The sequence below is a fragment of the Tenrec ecaudatus genome, chromosome 6, assembly GCF_050624435.1.
Source record: "Tenrec ecaudatus isolate mTenEca1 chromosome 6, mTenEca1.hap1, whole genome shotgun sequence".
NCBI classification, from domain to species: domain Eukaryota; kingdom Metazoa; phylum Chordata; class Mammalia; order Afrosoricida; family Tenrecidae; genus Tenrec; species Tenrec ecaudatus.
The window spans coordinates 71,569,755-71,588,731 of record NC_134535.1 but is presented as its reverse complement, the minus strand read 5'-3'; the positions used below and the strand labels follow the sequence as shown (position 1 = coordinate 71,588,731).

The 18,977-nt window shown below is 44.0% G+C and overlaps 1 protein-coding gene across 2 annotated transcripts in view; it reads left to right on the top strand.

Moving 5' to 3' along the window:
• The first annotated feature begins 10,358 nt into the window (after nt 1–10,358).
• SLC16A7 (solute carrier family 16 member 7) overlaps nt 10,359–18,977 on the top strand; it is a 213,503-nt gene continuing 204,884 nt past the window's right edge. For both annotated transcript variants that reach the window (XM_075551357.1, XM_075551356.1), the window contains exon 1: nt 10,359–10,618. The gene's annotated coding sequence lies outside the window, so the exon portion shown is untranslated. The remainder of the gene's footprint in view (nt 10,619–18,977) is intronic.

Here is an 18,977-nt window from a genome sequence, read left to right as displayed (position 1 = left end):
GGTGATTGTGTTGGAACCCGAAAGGGGTGATCTTAAGAGATTTTTCTCAGTAGGCTTAGGGCCATCAAAGTGGATCAATTACGACCATTTTAAGAAAATTGAAAGCCACCCTGGTGAAAAAGGCCTGGGAAGCTGCTCCAGGCAACGCTTCCCCATCATGACAAGGCAGCTGCTCATTGTTCAGGGAGAGCAAGGGCTGCCATCTCAGGGTGCCATTGGGGAGCCTACCACATTCATCCCACAGACCTGATCGTGGGCCTTCACACTTCGTTTTGGTCCCCCAATCCAAAGGCTATCTAAAAGGAACACAATATGACGCCAAAACCGCCACTGCGCCACCGTGCAAACCTAGAGCAGTGGATTCTTCAGGGATGGGCTGCCGCGATGCACACACCATCTTCAAAAGTGAATCCATCTCGTTAGAAGAGGCATGGACATCAAGTTCACATTTTGATATTGTTGGTTAGTAGCAGACTCTATATTGTGATAGCAACACCTTCTGACTTTCAGGCAGCACTTGACAGGGTTCACAGAGGCTGTTGGTGAACTGCCTCTCTGCCCGGTCCTTCCCTGAGGGGATCCTCAAAGCACGCACTGTTCGCCACCTGGCGCGGCTTTCGAACAGCACATGAAACACAGCCTTCCCGGCTTGCCCCTCTAGATCTCAGACCTGAATTTCATGAAGAGAACTTGGAACAGGCCCATTTATTGTCAAATGTACAAGCTTCTCAGCGGGTTTTACTTCTGTTGGTTCCTACTATGAGAAAGAAGTAAACAGGGCCATGCAACAGACTGTTTTAGGTGTGTGTGTGTGTGTGTGTGTGTGTGTGTGTGTAGGGGGGGATGGCTTCAACAATTCGACTTTCTCTCTCAAAATACAGGAGCCCCAGCTGAGCCCAGCCTTTGAGCCATTCCAACCTAAATACCAGTCATGTCATTGATGGGGCCGCCGAGGGTGTCAGGGCCCGTGCTCCACGGACCCAGCTCAGGATTTAGGCATTAGGACAACCTGGGTGGTCTCTGCTCTGCGCTTTCAAAACTGCTGACCCTCAGGACCCATGAGCATAATACAGTTGTTGATCTGTACCCCTAGGTGGGAGTGGTTTTCCCTCAAAAATAGTAACAGGGGCAGAAAGAATGGAAGACAACATTCTTCCAAATAAAAAGATGGATAGTCTTGTCTTTCAAGATGCAATATGTAGAGTGGAAAAGCAAAAAAAAACCAATTCTTTTTAGAATAGATGTGGTAAAGAATTTTATTGTCAAAGAGAATACACCGAATTCTCACTTAACAACCCTTTCGTCATTTGACATTTTGTAAGAAAAACCATAATAAAATATCTTCTATCCAGCTATTTTGCACTTTCTTTCTTAAGCCTGCCAGTAATGACCAGGTGCAAAGTGAGAGAAATGCTGACTGTGATGTAAAACTATGTGTCAAATTGGCTGGGCCATGATTCGTAGGGGGGTTGGCAGTTATGTATTAACATAGTCACCCTCCACTTTGTGGTCTGGTACTGTTGCATAAAGCTGGTATTCACATAAGGACATGGTCTTCAGACTTTTCCGTGTTGATAAGCAAAGAGGGAGTGTATCTTTTTATGCAGTTCTATACAACCAGGCCTCTAACTCATATGATAAATGGCCCTTCTTCCAGTTAATGAAAGGTGTATGTTTCACTTTAACTTAACAAGGTATTTATTAAAAATAACATGCCAGTGAATGATTAATTTTTCTCTATAAAACTACTTTTGAATTTGTCAGTTGTCCAAGTACTCATTTAAAAAATGATTAAGGAGATAAGTTTAAGTCAACTATCAAACTGTAATTGATTTCACAATTACTTTTCCTATTCAAATTAAAACAATCAGCTTAACTTGTGTTATTTTATCCTGAAGGACAATGTATTTCTTAAACAGGTACAGATTTTATATAATAATACCACTTTTAACTTCTTTTCAGCATTATGATTTACAAACTCATCCAACTTACATTACCTGTTTGACCTTTATTTGTAAGCAAATTAACTGTAGATTACTTGTGAAGAAATTTAGGCGTTAAGCATTTTTTTGCCTTTTCCAAAGTGGTGCAATTGTAAATGCACTATGCTTATATCTTGTTATTCAGATGCCTCTTAAACTACTCATTTCAGACATTTCATTGTATTTGAACCTAAATGATTATAGGGTTTTTATATAATTTATGAAAAATCACATTTTATAAGAAAACACATGCCTACTGAAATATCTGCATTTAAATATTTAATGTAGCTCAAAATGGAAATAATACACATATCCAGTAACATGTTACTGGTTAAATAATTTGTGGTATTGCAATAGAATACTACTCACCAATCAAATAATGAACTGCTCGTGACTATAAAGGAATAAAGTACTACTCACCAACAAAAACAAAAAAACATAGACAGATGAATTAATCGAAAACCACATTATGCAGGACAGAGGCAGCTAAATCAAAAAAATGTACATGTAATCTCATGTACCGTGGACATGTTATTAGGAGAGACAGTTCTTGCAGAAGTCGAGGGACAGCGAAAAAAAGAGGCAAGTTCGACACAGTAAATCCAACCGAGGGCTCAAACACTAGAATCCTTGGGAGGATGCCCCAGGACTGGGTGGCATTTCGTCCTGTTGTACATTGTCCTGTTGTACAATGATAGCATCATTCCATTTATGTTACGGTTTATGAAGGAAAGCACTATACTCCACAGTTAATAAAAGCACATCATTGATTGGCTGCGATGCAGGAAGGATTGTAGCCATCTGATAGGGGTGGTTTTCTAGACTGATGGGGATGCTCTCGAATGTAGATCTTTCCTGACACGGTGGAAAAGGGGTAGACAAGTTTACCAAATTCATCAAATTATATGCGTAAGCTATGTGCAATTTAACATGTGCTGATTACAATGTAATGAAGTTGATGTAGAAACCACACTATTAGAAAGACAAAGACATCACAGCTTCTGTTTGAGCCAGTACCTCCTGGCACGCAGGTGTGCCTTTGAGCTGGGAAGGTAACTGGAAGCACTCCACATGCCCTTGTTCCTCTGAGCAGGCTTCTGCATGGGTAACTCTTCAGCAACCAGCATGGTGCATTCCACTTTCTAGACTGGAAACTATCTGAAGACTACCATTGAAGAAAGCCGATATTCCAGTATCCATACTTTGTATATGTATCTAAGGAACCCTGTGAAGAGTTTCAATCTCTGAAAACCACAGGGGCGCTTCCACTCTGTTCCACATGGTGGCCATGACTCCGTGGCAGTGAGTTGTTTGTTTGTTTAAATGTGTACCTCTATGGAAACACAATTATTTGGTGGGTGTTATAATAGCATCAGCATCATAGTTCGTTTGAAAATTAAAGAAACAATGTATTGTCTGCTTACATCTAAAACACAATGTCTTGTCCATTTATATCTAAAGAGTTTAGTGGAGTACCTGACTCCTACCATGTGCTTCCTAAGCATATGCCACCTGAATAAATGAAACGCACTTGACAATGTAAATACTTGGAAGATGATTGTATTCCATGACGCTGTCCTTATATTGACAAATGAATTTCTGATAGCTCGGGGGTGGGGGGCATAGAATCAATATACTTAAAGTGACCCTTCAGGTTGAAAGACTCCATTCCAAATCACAGAGTTAAAGAGCAACGGCACATTGCATCTGAACAAACAGACCCGAGACACACATCACGTTCAGCAAAACTGATCTTATAAAGGTTATTTCTTGGGGAAAAACTGATAACAAATGCTAATTGAAGATCACAATCAGCAAACTTCCAGAAAAGTCACCTAAGCATTAAGAAATTAAATAGCATTATATAAAAAAAAAAAAAACAAAGCAAATATGTCATTTTGCTCAATCCCGGGAAGCTGTACTGCAGAAAAGCAGCTCCTGAACACAAAGCAGATCATAATGACCTGAATGTTAAGAAACAGCAACAGCGGCTGAAAGTCCCACTTACTGAGAAGCAGGCAGTTAAGAGTATTTTGAGTACAGCTCTCCTGTGACATATGAAGCGTTATGTAATGCAAACGATGGCTAACCCTTCAAGGACATTCCAGGCAGAGCAAGTTACAAGAGTTTCTAGTTAAACATCTAACTTTATGGTCACATTTTGTAAAGTGTTTGGATTACCACTGCTGTCCAAGGTATGCGCAGTCAGACTTTATAGAACTCTACCACATATGCATTCTTTTCACCTAATTACACATAATTTGGGAGGCTCTTTGTACCCTGAAAGTGCTTGCAAGTATATACTTTTATAAAGTGAAGCTAATTATTATGGTCCCAATGTAAAAACATAAGGCAGCTTAGGTGGCCCACCCAAGGTCCCAGATAGAGGAAGAGCTACTAGATTCTTTTGTAGCCTGTTCATAGCACCATTAATCCAATCAACAAAATTCATCGAATCTTAAATATTGCTAACTCATTATTTAAAGAATCCCTCTGAGAAGCTTAGAATTTATTATGAGAATTCTTAATCCAAGTTTTTAACATGATCAACTTTAGAGTAATTCGCTTACTCGTGGTAGGCATCTATAAGCAATTTTAAGATAGTATTAAAGAAAATATAAAATTACGAAAACATCAATGGATAATAGTTTATCCATAAGAGTCTATTAAGAGATTTTCCAAAGCACCCAGTGAATTTGACAAAAACACACTCCTATACCATTTCGGTTACTGAAAAGCACACCACACAGCAATGTCCAACATAGTTGCAGGTCCAGTCTTACGCTTCGCAAAAATCAGACTAAATTTGCAGTTCCTAAAATTTGATGGGAGGTTTCCATTAAAATTCCAAAGTAGCCTATATGGGGGAGCTTGATACATCAAACATAGTTTACAAGTAGTTGAAAGCCGTTTCTCACGCTCTGTACATTCTGTCAAGCCAGGCCAGAGCAATCATCCACAGTGGCTAGCCGGCTCCAAGCTTGGTCACGGTATGCTGCCGCTGGATGGCAGGGGCAGCTGGTTGTCACTCAGACTAAGGGGGACATTGGGACATTAGGTCTTGGCCCTTGGTTAGAACCCATCTATTGTGTTCACAATATCCCCCACCCACCCACACACACAAGAAAACCAAAACTTTGTTCTCGTAGAGCCTTGTCATCAAAAAACTATGAAATTGGAATCTCAGTGGCTTAACTACTATCATGGTTGTGTGCTCAAAGTCAAGCACAAGTTTAGACTCTTTAAATGATTTCATTTTATAGTAAATCGATCTGTAACATGAGTGTGGTAGCTACATAATTTCATATTTACTTGATAAATAAATGGTGGGGTGGAGTCCAGCCTGTCGGTCAGGTCACAGACTTATGGAGCCTCCTTGTGGGTATGCCCTGTTCCTGAGGATGCTGGGAGCTTCATCTCTCTGTTTCTGTCTTAGTCTTCCTGTTGACAAGCCATGTGAAAACTTGCTGAGCCCTGTAAGGAACATTCTCTTTCTGCTTCATTTCCCTGCTGTTGAGTCACTTGGAAGGTGGGAGGAGCCATGTGGAGACCCACACCAGTGCTGAAATGCTTCTCCCTTTTTGTTGACAAGACACATTGAGCCCCATGGAGAGTTGCTGATACTTACCCACTGGCCTGTGTTATCCCTACATTTTGCATCATTGCATGTCCTGTGTGAGTCTGAAGAAGGATTTATCAACTAGTACTGGACTTATGGGTTAATATCTGACTTGAGGACTTGATCTGAACTGGGCTGGGATGTTTTCTTAATAAACAATAACTTTTTTATATAAAGCACTTTCATACATATGAGTGTCCTTGGATTTGTTTCTCAAGTCAACATGGTCTAACACAATGAGGTTACTATGGACACTGGCAGTGAAAGACAGGAATGGAAGCATTCTGGCTTTTTACTGATTTTACCCAGAAATGACACATCTTGATCTTTCATGCTCCACTAGAATAATTCGCTTGGCACCAACTATAAGAAAATTCACAGCCATCGAGTCCATTCATTCCGACTCATAGCAACTCCAATAGAACAGGGTGGAACTACCCAGGTGGTTTCCAAGACTAGAAGATGGGTAAAATATGAAAAGGAAGATCATGGATATTGTGCGTCTCAGGAGTCTCTGTCACTTACCTGACTTGAGGTCAGTCTCCCCCTGGTCCTACGAGGGTCTCAGCATCATGAACTCAGTGCGATGGAGTCAGTTAATATGGACCTTCTAGCCGTAACCCTTCCTTGTGTGGCGCATCATAACTCTGACCTGTGGCTATGATCCCCTTTTGGGGGGCATTATCTGTTACAAGATCAGGTGAAATTGAGTCTTAAGGAGAGGGCGTGAATCAAGTCACTGGTTACATCTTTTAGATTACTGAAAGGGGTGGTGGTAAGACACGTTTGTATGTTTTCCTTGGGGACATGATTGGCTAAAAGATAAACCACGCTTCCACCAAAGTCATTCCTCAGTATACAAGAGCTATTTGGGACACAAAGACAAATCAGAGGACCATTGAAAGAGGATGTCCAAGATTTGTCTGAAGTGGTTGAGGCCACTAAGCACCAGAGACTGTGGCATGGAGGCTCAGAGAAACAGAGTGGAGGCTATGGAGTACTTTCTCCTCACCTGGCCTGCGACCATGGAACGGTGAGGTAGACCGAAAGCTGGCTTTCTAGTCAAGGGACTGAGGACCAGAGAACGAGGCTTGGTGACCCTGTGGCTGAGAGGGTGAGGACTGGAGGGAGAGTTAGCTACAGGCTGAGGAGAGGGGTTAGTGTTCACCGGTAATTGTATCCTTACAGGTGACGGATTCTGACTGTGGCAACCTGTTAACTTCCCTAATAAACTCCCCTGATTGTGAGTAGTGTCTGTGAGTTTTGTGTGACCGTTGCAATGCATTAGGAGACCCCACATAGTAGCCTGCTAGGGGAAGAACCGTTGATGTCAGAGTAGGCTTACAGGAAGGAGCATGGAGGCTTGTCTGAGCCCTGTCTCTGAGCAACAGGGAAGCAGCGGAGGGCAGATATGGCCATCCACCTTCCATAAAGATTGTTGCAACCGAGTCCAAAGGACACACTGCACTCCAGGCTCTTCTTTCCCTGATGGCTTCTCTAGCTTCCTTTTAGATGAAAGGTAATATAACCTACATCCCATGGAAGAAACAAGCAAGCTAAACAAACTCTGCAATTGAGTGTATGCTGACTCACCCTACAGAACTGCCCCTGCAGGTGTCAGAGACTGTGATTCTTTATGGGATAGAAAGCCCAGTCTTTCTCCCAACACCCTTATATCTATCTCATCAGGGTCGTGACCTGAGAAAGGATATTTGTACACTAGCCCCCTCGTCCCCTTACAAGTGATTGACTGATTACATAAGGGTACATTTTATGGGATGATTGCATCATCTCCTAGAGGCCAATCCACCGAGAAACACGGCTCAGCCAAGTTGACACATATTTACAGGCAGGTGGGGACACATTTCAGTCCATAAAACCTCACCCACACAAAGGAATATATTATGTTCTTATGGGAAAGAACACAGTAAGACAGAACTAATTCTTATTGAAGAAATCCTTGAAATGCTGGAGATGATGACATAGATAAGTTTGCCGAGCCTTAAAAAAATTTAGACAAGTTACAAATTGAAGAGAGGGAGGAGACTAAGAAAAAACAGAGAAATGGGAAAATGTTTAGCATATCTTTGAAAACGACGAAGGGACATTGGAAATATGTGGCTGTGAGTATGAACTGATCGATGAGTCTGTAATTAAAACTGTGGAAGATGCTTGCGTTCTGTTAGTTAATACATTATGTATTTGTCTACTAGTTTAGTTGTCTGTGGACATGAGTTGCCTGTTTCCTTTGTTAATTCAGCATATGAATCAAAATCCAACATTTTACCAAATTCTCATCATACACACAGTTTGCCTCTCCCTCTAACTGTATTATTATTGAGGCTATCTATCATTGGATAAATGGATTATATTTATTCTCCCTTAGTCTCCTTTCAGATTCCTTCCTACCCCAACTAAATATTTACATAGCATGTCTTTCCATAGCAACAAGGCAATTTAGAAATGAGTCCCCAAATACGAACTCTGGGCCAACAGGCAAATTGAATCCAGGTTTTTAATTGTTGGAAAAACAAGACAAGACTAAGAAATTTCCTAAGGTTATGATGTTATGATATGGGTATTACTGTTAGGGAGTTGAGCAATAGGTTAAATAGGCCCAAACCTATGACACTGAAAAATGGGACAAAGAAGAAAACTTGGAGGGAAAGAAAGAGGAGTGAAGGCCCAAATTGAGAAAATAAATGGGGTTTCTTCTTCTTTCTCTTCTTCGGAAGGAGAGAAGAGAAGTAAGTGGGCAGGAAAAAAAGTAAATCAAGAACACACACTTGAAATGATATCCTTCTTTTGAAAGTTTAAAATGTACCACCCGACTTTTTTGTCATAGTTCAGCATTCACTTTCCAGCATTATCAAATGCCTCTGACATTGTTCACAATAAATAGAATCCTCATTTTTTGTTTTTTAGCATAAGAAAAATCTAAAGTCCTTTCTAGAATTTTCTTCCTCAGTTTCTTAACCTCCAAATTATCACTTTTTCTGCAAAAGCTCCCAGATTATCTGAAACGATTAGTAATGGCCACCTTTTATCTATCTCATATGCCAGGCACCTGGCATAAATAATCTCACCTACATATGATGGTAGCAACAGAAAGCTGAAATGATTTTTATTTTGTAGCTAGGAAGTTGAAATTCAAGTTTTATCCAAGTCCACCGAGGAAGTGTGGCTGAAGACACTCCTCTCTGCATTGGTTACATGACTTAAACTCTTGGATGGCAATTTTATAAATTGTGACTAATCATCGTATGCATTTAATGGATATTAGCATTAATTTAGACAACCTATATAAGGCTTGGAAACAACCACCCACCCAAACTAGCTGCCATGAGTTGATGCCCACTCACCAACTCCAGAGGAAGCGTTGACTGGCCCCAGTGTGTTTCCTAGACTGGTACTCTTTACGGGAGTAGAAAGTCCGGTCTGGTGTTTGCCATCAGGTCTCAGAATGCTTAGAAAAGTACCAGGTAATCATTAAAAACCAAACCAGTTTCTAAGTAGTTGATTCTGACTTATGATGACTCCATGTATGTCAGACGGATTGCTGTGCTCCACAGATGTTCATTGGCTGAATTTTTTGAAGTCCATGGCCAGACCTTTCTTATAGGGCACCTCTGGATAGACTCAAACTGAAATGATTCATCGTTCGATCCATCCAGGGGCCATGGTGATAAACAAGTTAGAAATAAATGTAATGACGATGATTATTACATTTTTATTTTGAATTCCTTAGGTTTCAAAGTTCAGGTAATTTTTATTTAATTGCCTCGCTTCTTATAAATGATTTAACACCATAGAGTAAAAGAGAGACAAACTTGGCGTATGCTATATTATTGTCTAGGATTTTATTGTCTAATATTTTATCCTATCCACGTTTTAGGTATAGGAATGGGGGTGGGGGTTAAATTGACAGAAAACTGCAATAAGAACACTGGAATCCAAATCCTCCCTTATACCTTTTTTTTCCCTCCCTCCTTTAAACCATTCAACCTTAGACAAGGGTAAACTCTGTAAGTGAACCAGTTGCCTATTTCCACAATTGCCTATTTCCAGCCCTTCCTCTTTTCTGACTTCTCCAAGAAACATACAGACCTGGGAGGGCGTGGGCGTGTGGGGGTAGGTTGGAGGGGTGGAGGGAAGAAGGTAGGAAGAGAGAATAAACAAAACAAAACAAAAACACGGCAAAAGAAGCCAAAAGCTGTGGGTTTACCATTTCTCTAGCAGGATTCATTGTCAAATAGTTCGTGCCAATTTGGAGGGATCAAATGTCTGCGAAACCGACACAGGATTATCCACCAACGATGTTCCTCTACTTCTTCCCTATTTTTAAGTTTGTGTGCTCCTCCAACACGTGGTACTTTGCTCTTTCCTCTCAGAGTGATTTGCTCAGGGAATCTAATTCCCTACCTCGCCTCCCTAAAACAAATGTAAACAAAACATCAAAAGGCTCCGTTACCACATTTCCCGCCCAGCCCATGGCCAGGTTCACGGCATTTGCTCGTTTCCCCCTCCTCCAGGTGACTCCTCTGCCCGGGGCACCTAACTCAGAGCCGCGCGGACGCCCGCCCGGCTCGCAGGTGAGGCTCGGGCCGGAGCGTGTCCTGCCCAATCTCGCCGGGTCCCTGGGCTTTCTTCCTCCGTCACAGTGAAGATACGAAGCGGAGCGCCCCATAAAGTGTCTCTAGCGGTGACACTCACTTGGAGCATGCTCAGTCGGCCTGGTGTCACTCGGCGGCCCGCGGGGCTCCAGCAAAACCGGTAGCACGCGCTCCCCCAACCCCGTCCCGCCCGGCCCCCCGGCGCGCGCTCGCTCGCGGGCACCCAGGAGGGCGTTCGGTCGCCGCGCTCCCCTCGCGCCGCCTCCTCTTCCTCCTCCTCCTCCTCCTCCTCCGTGTCCTCGGGCGGCGGCGGGCGGGGAATCGTCCCGGGGCCGAAATCAATCAATAAATGCTCCCATTCGCCCGCGGACAGCGGCGCCCACCCCAGGGCGAGACCGGATCTAGTGAGTACCCCCGGAGGGGGGCGCGGGGGGACAGGGGCGGCGCGGCGGCGCGGAGAGGAAGGCGGGCGCGCGGCTGTCCCCGGGAAGGCGCACGCGGGGGCGCAGACAGTGGCCCGCGGGCGACCCACGCGCCCACGCCGAGTCTGCCAGGGCGCCCTTACACAGACACAAAACACCCGCCGCCGCCACGGGCTCGCGACCGCGGCGCCCAGCGCGACGTTGGGGACAGCGCCCGCGGCCTTTGGGCCCTGGGGGGCCGGGGCCGGGAGGGGGCCGCGCGCGCGCTTGCGTGTTTCCGGCCCCAGCAGCTGTCCCCGCTCGCGGTATTCGCACCGAGACTCCGGGTGAGGGGGGCGCCCCACGACCTTGGGCCCCGGGGACTCCCGAGAAGGAGGCTGATTCCCACCCTGCCGGTCTCCTGCGCGCGCCTCGCTAGCATCCCGCCCGGCCTGCAAGCACCCCTGCGTGGCGTCGCGGTCGCTGAAGGGACTAGGCGGAGTGGCTGGAGGGGTGACAGTGGGTGGTCTTCTTGCTATGCAAAGTTCAGCTGAGAGGGGCTCGGATTGGGTGCAGGGAGGGGATACGACCCCGGAGGAGGAGTCGTTCTTTTTCGGGACGCAGGCCTTGGAGGAGACGATGGGAAAGTGTGTGCTGGGGCGGAGGGTGCCGCGGTCGACCCGAGACTCAACCCAACAGCCGCGGAGGGTCTGCGGTCTGCTGGGCCTACTCTGGGCTTCCGGCGCACTGCGTCCTGCTGGGGCGTCAGGTAGCGCGGGAGCCTGGCTCACCGACAACTTGGGGCGGATGCTGCGGTGCAACTGCACCGCCACCCCTGCCTCTTCCCTACTTCCGTGCAAAGGAGTGCAGCCTGCCTTGACAAGGGCGATCGCAGTCAAGGCCACTTTCCGTGTTGGCGTCGGGAGGGAATATTGTAGTTCAATTCCAGGGAAATTACCATGAAACGTACTACCAACACTGGAGGGGAACGGAGGGAAGGTTTTTCTACAAGGGTTTCATTGACTCCCCTTCCTGCAGAGGTAGAAATGGGCTGGGTTACAGGAGGGCGGCTTGGTGTCAATGGGGAAGCTAATCTTTCAAGGCCTCCTCCCTTCCCTTGTCCAATAGGAGACTGAGCAGAGGAATAAAGTCACGGGTAAATGATGAGGTGATCGTAAAAAGATTGGACTCGAGAAAAGGTGCCCTTTCCTGGCCTCCTGGGGCTTTAGGACTAATCCCAAACTGAGTGCCCACCATCAGTCACAAACTTCTCTCTGGCACGTGCGGTTCAGTGCCCGGTGCTGTTGGAACAAGTACTAAGGGTGGCTGAAAAATCCCAGCAAGTGGCAGCTCACTCCAGAGGGCAGATGAAGGTTGAGTCAGGTCCTTGACTAAGGTGACCAGTATTCAGCCCTGATGAGGCAACCCTAGCTTCACTTTCTGCCTCTCAGCACATTGTGTTCAAGCCAATCTAAGTGAAGGGGCATCTGAATGGGTTCAGTGAAAGGGAAAGATCTTTTTGCTGTAAGCAAGTCAATGGATTGTGTAACAACTCTAAAGCCTGAAACTGTCCTTGCAAGTATTCAGTCTGCGTGTGCAATGCTGCATTCCCCCTCCCCCGGTTTTTTTCACCCCAGGAGGAAATTTAATAATGGTCAGTGACCCGAAAATGGAACACCTTTTTCTGTGCCCAGATTAGATCACCTTCCAATAGATGCACACTTTATTTCTAGATATGTCTTTAATGAAAAACATTAAAAATAGGCGAATCCTACTATTTCGGGCCCCAATTCTCCTGAAGGGAAGGAAGGCTAAGTGACATAAGGAAGTGCCACAGAATCATTTACCTGCTTCATGGATCTGAAATCGAAGACAGTCGCCTATATTTGCTTTTAACAAACATTTTTGAACAATGGGAAGAACTCATTGAGAGTTTTCTGATGTAGATTTCAGACTTGGTGCTGCAAACTGTAAGACTGAATATCTAACAATTTCAGCTTTCTTCTGAACATCCATAACAAGGCTTGATGGTACTTAACCTGAGGTGCTGGTGTGGTAAACAAATGTGTGGAAAACAACAAAGGTACAGACTGACTACCTTTGAGCCCATAAAATCATTCCAGACATGGCAATGGGGGAGCAAATATGAGTTGGAACTGTGTTATTAGGAAATACACTTCTAGCCATTCGGGTCAACCTCCCTCTTACCTCATTTGACTTTCAGTTAATTTCCTTCTCCTTGTAAAAGGCATAGATCCTAGATAATTGGAAAGAGAATTTACAGTTGTAAGAAAAGCTTGTGGGGTCTTCTGAAAGACAAATCTGACACGTGTTGTGGTTTGCCCCAGAAGCCCATGTATTCAGCCCATTCAGGGGTCTGTTAAAAGTGACTGTGTAGCAGATAATAAAGGATTTTCTTCTTGCCATATTGAGTGTAGGGCTCTGGCAGTATAGCAGATACATGTTGGGCGTCTAGCCACAAGGTCGGCGGTTTGAAACCTGCAGCCTTCCGAGGGGGAAAGAGGAGGTTTTCTGTTACTCTAAAGGTTGGCAGCTGTGTTAGGCCAGGCTCACTAGAGAAACAAATCCAATGACACGCTCATAAATGTGAGGAAGAGCTTCATATCAAGGATTGATTATATACCATGAAAGTATCACAGCCCAGTCCAACTCAAGTTCATAAATCCAATACTGGCCCATAAGTCCCTCTTCAGACAAAAGCTACCACGTGCACTTTGGCAGAAGGCAGGAAGGTCACAGGCCAGTCTGTGCAAAGTGGTGTGGATGCTTGGTTGGTGAAAACATTGCAGGGCCCCAGCAACTCTTTGAGTGTTCAGCTAGAAGAAAGGGAGAGGCAGAGAGTGGGAAGGGTGGGGTGGAGGATAGGTTCCCTGGGCCCTCTTTATGATAAGGCCACTCCCACAAAGAGGAGCCATTACGTTGTGACCTGAGTGGCAGGCTGAATACCACGTCTCCATTTTTTAAAAACATTTTATTAGGGACTCATACAACTCTTATCACAATCCATACATATATCAATTGTGTAAAGCACATCTGTACATTCTTTGCCCTCATCAATTCCAAAGCATTTGCTCTCCATGTAAGCCCTTTGCATCAGGTCCTCTTTTTTCCCCCTTCCCTCCCCTCTCCCCTCTCCCTCATGAGCCCTTGATAATTTATAAATTATTATTTTGTCATATCTTGCCCTGTCCCATGTCTCCCTTCAACTCCTTTTTCTGTTGACTGCCCCCCAGGGAGGAGGTCACATATAGATCCTTATAATCGGTTCCCTCTTTCCAACCCACTCACCCTCTACCTCTTGGTCCTGAAGGTATCATCCACCCTGGATTCCCTGTGCCTCCAGCTCCTATCTGCACCAGTGTACATCCTCTGCTCTATCCAGACTTGCAAGGTAGAATTCGGATCATGATAGTTGTGGGAGAGGAAGCATTTCGGAACTGGAGGAAAGCTGCATTCTTCATCAGTGCTACATCACACCCTGACTGACTCATTTCCTCCCCTAGACCATCTTCAAGTTGACATGACATTACGTAACTACCCCAATAGCCTTGGAAACCCACAGAGGCAGTCTTATAAGGTTGCTATCAGTCAGAATAGACTTGGCGGCAGTGAAGTTTTGGTTTATATGGGGAGGCTACTCCACTGAAGGTCATTTTGCCAATGAATTGGTTCCCATGTTTTGAGAGAATTTGTTTCTGGAAGCTGAAGGCTATTGTAACTATGCTATTTCCTTCTCTGCAGTGTGCACCATGTGCTAGCACTTGACTAATACTTGATATGAACAGTGCCTTCTAACTGGTTCAGCCTAGTCCAATCATGAGGAAATTTGGGTGAACTGGAGCAATCATGAGAACAGGAAAATAATGAGTTACAACCCTGCTAGAACTGGAATCTCCCTGTTAAAGGCCCATATGCTTTGCATAGCAACCAAATCTCTTCTCTACAGAGTGGGAAGCACCGGCACCTGGCTCAAATGGCCACTATTCCTGTCAAAGTTCCATCAATAATCCAGCCTGCGGGTCAGGCTGCTGGAAGGGCTTGCAGTTCCTCTTTCCAGCCTCCAGGGATTCAACCTGTAGTTTTCTGTGTCAGCGATATCCCTCCTCCTCACTCCAATGTAGAGAATTTGGGTCTCTTCCAGTTTTACTTCCTTGGCAATGGCTTAACTAGATTGAACTGTTTTGGAGCCCTTGATATTAACTGCAATCTCTATAATAACCCTATGAGGGATTTATGTCAATACATTTACAGAGAGGACTTTAAGAACACTTTAAGAAATTTACTCAAGTGGCAAGCTAGTAAGTGACTGAGTAGGGGTGTGCAGTGAGGTCCCTTATCTGGCTGATTTTAACCAGATTCTACTTTGAATGAAGCTCACCAAGGATAGGGGCCTGGTCTGAGTGTCCTTCCCTGCTCAGCATTGTCTGATAGGGTCAATGTGGGTTTAATCAAGTGGCCCACATACAATCAGAACATTGTGAAAGGAGAGGAGTCAAGTTTTATAGCTCATGAAACAGAAGCCCATTCCAAAACACAGACCCATGTCCATAAAGCCGATTTCAGGTCACTGCGGCCCATAGGCTTTCCGGGCCTAAATTATTGTGAGTGTAGACACCATCTTTCTGCTATAGAATGGCAGGTGGTTTTGAACCACTAACTTTTTTGTTAGCAGCCCAACGTTTATTCTGCAGTGACACCAGACCTTCTTTGTCACAATGGTATGTTAACTGCCCTGGCGTTAGGCTAGATAAGGGGTTCTTGACCTATGGGTTGAGACCCCTTTGGGGGTCAAACGATGCTTTCACAGGGTCGTTCAATTCATAATAGTAGCAACATTACAGTGATGAAGTAGCAAGGAAAATAATTTTATGGGTTGGGGGATCACCACTACATGAGGACTGTATGAAAGGGTTGTGGCATTAGGAAGGTTGAAAACCACTCAGCTAGATGATGACTGTGTTACCCATTGGCAGTGTAGTGATTACCTGTTGGACTGAGAACTGCATGATCAGCAGTTCAAGACTACTAGTAGCTCTTAGGGAGGGGATATCTAATCCCATAAAGAGTTACAGTCTCTGAAACCTACATGGGGAGTTCTACCCTATCTTTCAGGGTCTCTATGATTCAGCATCGTCTCAGTAGCCATGAGTTAGCCAACAGATCGATAATCCAAAAAACTCACAACCTAATATCAATTCTGACTCATAGTGGCCCTGTGGACAGCGTAATAGAGTAGAACTGCCTTTGTGAGTTTCTGAAGATTTAAATTTTTACAGGAGCAGAAAGCCTCATCTTTCTCCGGTGGAGCAGTTTGTGGGTTCCCACTGCAGAGCTTGTGGTCAGCAGCCCACCCCTAACCCACTATGGCTGCAGGGTTCCTTAACAGATGGCATGCAACCAAGAATGATTGCTATCCTTTACTTCCATTCCCCTCCACCTTTCTCCATCACAAAGAAAAACAACAAAACTGGCTCCCTTATCTTTAAGTAACTTGTATTGATCTTAACTGCCTTACAACTTAATCTTGATTTCTCTTTGGCAAATTATTTTACTTTCCCATGAATCATATTTATATAGGCATCTTATCTTAATGCTCTATGGTTTCTAAGCACAGAAGCAATAATCTGATTCATCTGGAAACCCCAGTGAGGCCCAATTCACTAGGCAGAACTAGTCAGAGGATGATAAACCAGGACGTGGGAGTGTGGCAGTTTGGGTTCTGATCTTGGCTCTGCTACTTGCTAGTTAGGGCCAGTTGCCAAACCTCTAAATCTTGTTGTCTTCAGATGTGAAAAAAGGATAATAACTTCATAACTTGATTTCTGCACATATTTTGCAATTAATAACAAGAGGAAGGTCTGTGTATTTGTATATGGACTTTCATAATCAGTAACACTGGAAATAAAAATTAACCACAAACTAAACAAATTGAACTTGGCTCCAATAAAACTAAGGCTAGAGCTGGACTACTTGGTACTCAGGTGTGGCAGAGATTTTTTAAAAAATGTATTCTTAAGAATCAGTTCTGAAAATTGATACAAATAACTTGAAATTAATTTTCCAGACCTGACACCAAAACTCTTAAATTCTTGCATTAATATTCAGTGAAATTTCAAAGTCGTTCATGAAAATCTTACAGGGTACTTGAGTGGCAGCTTCATTCTCATGTAAATATATTTTCGCTAATAGTTTTGGGCATATCATAAGAATGCCTGTACACGCAGTTGTCTAAACCAGTGACTTTGCTAATGAGTGGCAGTCACATAGCAGCTTTCAATTGAACATAGGGACTATGAATGGTGAACACAAATAAAATATTTGTTTAGGTGATCAAAGAGCTCTATAAAAGATTATGAATGTATTTTACTCCCAGCATTTTACTCCAAATGTTTGGTATCTCCCCTCAAACCCCCCCCCCCCCCAATTAATGCAGTCAGCATAAACTGGATGGCAGTGACTTTGGTTTTGGTTAATAATGCAGTGATCTACGTGTTTGTTTATCCAACTCTGATTGTAGCTGCTATGTGGAAGAATGTTGATTAATTAATAAATGAAGGCATTTCTTTTAGATCTGGATTCCATATTAAAAAACAAAAAAGGCAGTATTAATTTGCTTGACATATTTCTGAGGGATGAACTATGTTAATGACATTTATCTTATTTTAAAATTGATTTCCTACAAGTTTAGAATCTTCCATCAACTCTGTCAAAATATGCCTTTAGTAATAAAAGAAAAAGTGATATTCAGTGACTTATGTGAAAAGTTTTACTAAGTCATGTTGGGTCAGACAATTCTTCATTGTGTGGGAATGTCTGTTTCATTGCAGGGCATTTATTGACTATACCTGCAGCCTCCCACATCAGTAGATTCCATGTAGCCATTGTGCCAACCCCAAACACCCCTCTACATTTTGATGTATGTCCTGGGAGCGCGACACTACATGTGTTACTAACTACTCCAGGGCAGGATCCCATTGAGAATGTTTAAGGAAATTATGCTTGAAATCAGGGTCTCTTCAAATAAGAAATTATTGTTCTTTTTCCTTAAAGGAGAAAACTTATTTTCTATGTAAATACTGTGACTTCAGGGAGCGAATTCTTTTTTCTTACAGTTTATTACAGCTGAGGACTTCTGTAGACAGTTTATTGTGATTGTCTTAGGCGCCAACAGTTTTTGCATGACCCTCTCCACAGCCTTGGGCAGTGTTGGGACCTGTTGCTCCTTGAACGTCTCTTTTGGCTCTGGGTGTACTCTGTTTGCCCCATAATTCTCTGGCTGGTCCTTTGCTACTCCTCTGGCTCGCCTTTTGCCGCTGACTCGATGATGTGTTTCCTAATATCTCTGTTAGGTGGTTGTTGTTTATATTTGCTTCACTGGCAAAGATAATCTGCTCTTGGCCCCAGCTTTCACCTGTGTGGGAACTGCTCCCCAGCCCTGAGCCCCTGTCCTGCTGCTCTTTTCTTGCAGCTCCTGAGCCACATTGTCCGGTATCTGCTGGACAGCTCCCGGCTCTCTGCTGCTGACACCAGAGCACCCTGTGTTCTCTCCAAAACCTGTGTCTCCTCCCTTCCTCTGTTATCCTTCTGCTTTGTTTTTGTTGTTGCTGTTACCGGTGGTAGTATTATTTTAACATGGAACCTTTTAAGATATCCCTTTCTGCCTCACGGAGTCAGACCCTTAGTTGCCAAGACCTGAACAAGGCACAACTAGACTCTTTCATCTCTTTCCTCTTTCTGTTTGTTGCCACTGAGCTAATCTGCCTCTGCTCTGCTACCTAGAGTCATGTCATAATCTCCTAGCTGGTCTTAGCACCTCTAGTCTCTCACCCTTCCTGCTGAATCTGGACATGCCAATAGATGAGATACTCCTATTAAAATACGTCCGCTTTACTTCCATGTAGATGACACCCAGGTCCATCCGTGCATGCTATAATACCCACTCGTTTTTGCAGGCTCATCTCTCACGGCCACCACACTGAAGTCCACTGAATTAACTGTTCCTGTGCTTCAGTTACACTTGTTCCATTTTTTTGCCACCATACCTAAGGTCATGCTGCTCTTTCATCTTGAAAGGCTCTAATTTCCCGGCTATTCCCATTTCAGCTTTAATCTTACCCTTAAAGCTGAGTTTTCTGCTTTGACTCCACATCCAAATCCCCTCTGAAGCCGCTGGATAGAAGGAGCTTTCCCAAAAGGTCAGTAATAATGCATTTACAACCTCTCTCATTTATTTTGCACATTTTATTATAGCAGCTTTTGCATCAGTTGTCAGTTCTTCATAAAGCTACAGATTTTCTATTATTGGGATATAATAAAATAGCCATGCTTATGTCTCCTTCAG